This window comes from Charadrius vociferus, unplaced genomic scaffold, assembly GCF_000708025.1.
Source record: "Charadrius vociferus isolate BGI_N301 unplaced genomic scaffold, ASM70802v2 scaffold370, whole genome shotgun sequence".
Classification (NCBI taxonomy): Eukaryota; Metazoa; Chordata; class Aves; order Charadriiformes; family Charadriidae; genus Charadrius; species Charadrius vociferus.
The window spans coordinates 2,590,676-2,594,649 of NW_009646744.1; positions in this window are offsets into that span (position 1 = coordinate 2,590,676).

Consider the following 3,974-nt stretch of genomic DNA (forward strand, 5'->3'; position numbering starts at 1 on the left):
GCCCAGGTTTTTAATTCAGCCGTTCGCATTAAGAGATCAGAGAAAGATTCAAAATGGGAAAGCGGAGTTTGACGTATCGTCGGGGGCTCGTACCACTTCGACTGGAAGATAAATTCCACATTTTAATTAAAATGTTTATTCCGCTCGGCACAATAACGCTTGCTCGCTTTCAGAGGAAAAAAGGGGTATTAAGCATTAAAGGAACTAATTCCTCCTATCAAGAAAATTAGGATTTCTCCCAGGCAGACACAGGGTATCATCCAGGATTAGTGGCTGTAGCATTCTTTGTAAACATGTCACCCTTGAAAGTGAGCAACAAGGAAGGCTGCTATCGCCTTACAGCTGCAGGGTGTCAATAAAGCATCCCTTCGGCTCCGGAGGGGATTAGCTTCTTTCTGCGTCCTCCAGAGCACCATTTATCATGGAAACTGGGAAATAAGTGTGAGCGCAGATTACGATAATGCGGGGGTGGCTCCGGGCTGGGCAGTGGCAGCTCTGCCCCGCCGCTCCCCGGGGGTCCCCCATGGGTTTTGGGGAGCCCGGTGGGGAGGGATGCCTCTCACCACAGCTCTCACCCCACGGGCTTCACGGCTGGGTAGAAAAAATAATGCTATGGGGGGATCGACGTGCCGAGCCGTCCCGTAGCGATGCTCCAGAAAGTTCTGGGAGAGATCCCAGAGGAGATTCGGAGCAGCCGCGGTTCATTCAGTCATGGCCATCCCTGTTGGAAATGCGCTTGGCATCCATATAAATATCAAAGGATTTCACCGCGGCAGGGAAATGCGCGCCCAAGAACGACGATAACTGTTACAAATGGTCATCCCCAGTTGTATCGTCTTATCTGGTAATTAGCCGGTGGCGAGTGCTTGGGCACAGCTGCATCTGACGGGTCAAAAGATCTTCTCGTGGGGTCGCGTGACGCTGTGCGAGCGCACGGCCTCGGCGGTCGGACGCGACGGGAGAAAGCTCTCTCTGAACAAGTCAGCAGCGTTACGGTATCATTATTATTGTTATTATTATTATTACTATGATTTTTTTTCATGGCACAGTCACCGCGTCGGGGATTTACTTTCAAACGGGGTTGAGACACTTCTGATTTGTTGTCTTTTTTTTCAACCAGTGACGTTCTCGCACGGTGAGAGCCCCACTGGAGCTGGGCTTGGAGACCAACAGATTGCAAAGAAAGAATGGAATGGGATGGAATGGAATGGAATAGAATAGAATAGAATAGAATAGAATAGAATAGAATAGAATAGAATAGAATAGAATAGAATAGAATAGAATAGAATAGAATAGAATAGAATAGAATAGAATGGAATAGAATAGAATGGACTGGACTGGAATGGAATGGAATGGAATGGAATGGAATAGAATAGAAATAATAAGAAATAATAATGAAAAAATATAAAATAAAATAAAATAGGAAGTATAGAGCCTGCCAGGAGGGGCTTGCAGCTGTCCCATCCCAAGCCTAGAGACAGGGACAACAGTCCTGTGGTGGGTCTCCTGTCCAGGTCCTGGGGTGACAGCGGTGACACCAGCAGGACGGTGTCACCCGCAGGTGGCCGTGCACCCCGGCACCGCTGCGGTGCGAAGGGGCAGGTTTCACCCCCTCTGATGTTCGGAGAATCGAAACGCCTTAAATCACATCAGAGTTTTTTTTTTGTGTCTTGTGTTTTTGTTAACTCCCCTGCGCTCTTTGAAGTACAGGGGCTGGTTTTGTTTTTGTTTTAAATGGAAAGAAAAACCCGAGCAGAGCAGCCGGGAGCCCTCTCCCGATGCCCAGGGGAGGGGTAAGCAAACATTTACCTCCAGAAATCTGCAGGGCACTGACACCTGGAGGGTTCCTCTTGGGCCGGTAGATGTACCCCAAAATCAGACGGGATTTTCCCGTGGCCGCAGCGGGGAGGGATGTGACAACCTGGCTCAGGACCCAGCCAGGGCTGGGTTTTGCAAATGGTTTCTCAAAACTGGTGAAAATCCCCCGAGCCACCAGTGTCTGAGATCGGGATGCGGCTCTCTCAGTGCAGACCCCCTGCGTTTCCCCCAGCCATTGCACCCCGGGGTGCAGCCGGTGCTGCCCGCGAGCCGGGGAATATCTCCGGTCCTTTTGGAAACGGTGTTTCGAGCCTTCCCGAAGGGCAAGCCTCGGCTCCGTGTCATACGTTTATTTTGCTTGCCTCCCTTGCCCTCTTGGACATTTTCCTGATTAATTCTGGGTATCGGACCGACCGCTCGCCTTTGAGAAGCGGAGCGAAATAAAGGAGGTCAGATATTATCAGCCTCCGCGGGTCAAGTAAGTGCCTTTTCATTCGAAGCCTCGAGCGTTACCGGTAACTCCAGGGTTTGCAGCTGTTGATTCAAATTCGCAGAAGCGCGTAGCGCAACGGGGGACCGAGATTTTGTTTTCTTCGTAGCCCAGAACACGAGAAGCAAGAACCAGGGATGGATGGTGCAGAAGAGGGGAAATAGCTGATGGAGGGGAGGGGGTGATGCAGCCCCCAGGTTGTATTGCCCCGGCGTTTGGGAGAAAATAGGTGGGGTTTGGTGTTGCAGTGCAGCCCCCGGGTTATACTGCCCTGGCATTTGTTTGCGCGAAGCCAAATGTCACCATCAGCCTCTGTGGGACCCGAAGTGGGGGTGTTTCTGTCCGTCCCCCCCTCCCCCCAAGCAGATGCAGCGCGGTGAAGCTGCTTTTAGCATCCCAGCAGCGGCGTTTCCCGATCAGGGCATGCGTTGCACGAGGGGACTTTCTGCACGATTGAGGAGGCTCCTGGAGTGATGTGGCTCTTCGGCTGAATGTGACTGTAAACACTGGGCCGTGATGCCAAAAGTTCATTTTTCGGGGGGTTTATCCTCTCTGGTATGGCATGTACTTGCCTCTGTGCTTGTCCCCTGTCACCGTAAGAGAGAAGCCTTTGGGAGGGACTTTTGATCTTTATTTTTCCATGCCTTTTTTTTTTCTTTTCTTTTTTTTTTCTTTCTTTTCACAAAGAACCACCTACATCTTTCTCTTAGAAGATAAATACTTGAGAAGTGAAACAGCTCTTCCTGTGCCCGTAAACGGCAAAAAGCTCAGCTATTTCCCCTGCAGAGTTTAACTTGAAAATAATAACCATCATTGCTTAAAAACAGAAACCAGTAGCAGCCCAGAAGGCCACGGAGAACTTTTAGAAAGTTTTTAAGTTCTTTTTGCTTGTGTTTGACCCCATTGTATCTGGAGCTTGGGCACCTCTCTGGGTGCTGGGGCATGGAAGGTGTTAAACGCTGCGGAACTTGTCCCCCGATAGCCCAGCGGAGTCCCCTAAGCCGTTGTGATGCACATCCGAGTCGCAGGGGAGTCAGCATCACGGGAGCTGAGTTTTGCCACTAAGGCGAGCGCATCCCCTTCGATGTGCTGCTTAGGTGCCTCGTTAGCATTTTCAAAGCAGAGCTGGATTTTAAAGAAGCTGAAAGAAATCAGAGGGAAAAGGAAGAGTTGATGGAATAACGCTCCATCAACCTCAAAATGTAGAGTGTAGGGATAAAAACCTGAACAAGGACAATATTTGCTGTATGTGCAAAGTGTGTAGACTCATAAAATAAAAGAATGGTTAGAGTTGGAAGGGATTTTATAGAACATGTAGTTCCAACCCCCCTGGCCCAGGCAGGGACACCTCCCACCAGCCCAGGTTGCTCCAAGCCCCGTCCAACCTGGCCTTGAACACCTCCAGGGATGGGGCAGCCACAGCTTCTCGGGGCAACCTGCCCCAGGGGCTCACCTCCCGCACAGGAAACAATTTCTCCCTAATTTCTAATCTCAATCTCCCCTCTTTCAGTGTAAAACCGTTCCCCCTCATCCCATGGCTCCCCTCCCTGATGCAGAGTCCCTCCCCAGCTCTCCTGGAGCCCCTTTAGGCACTGGAAGGGGCTCTGAGGTCTCCCCTTCTTCGCCTTCTCTTCTCCAGGCTGAACCCCCCCAACTCTCCCAGCCT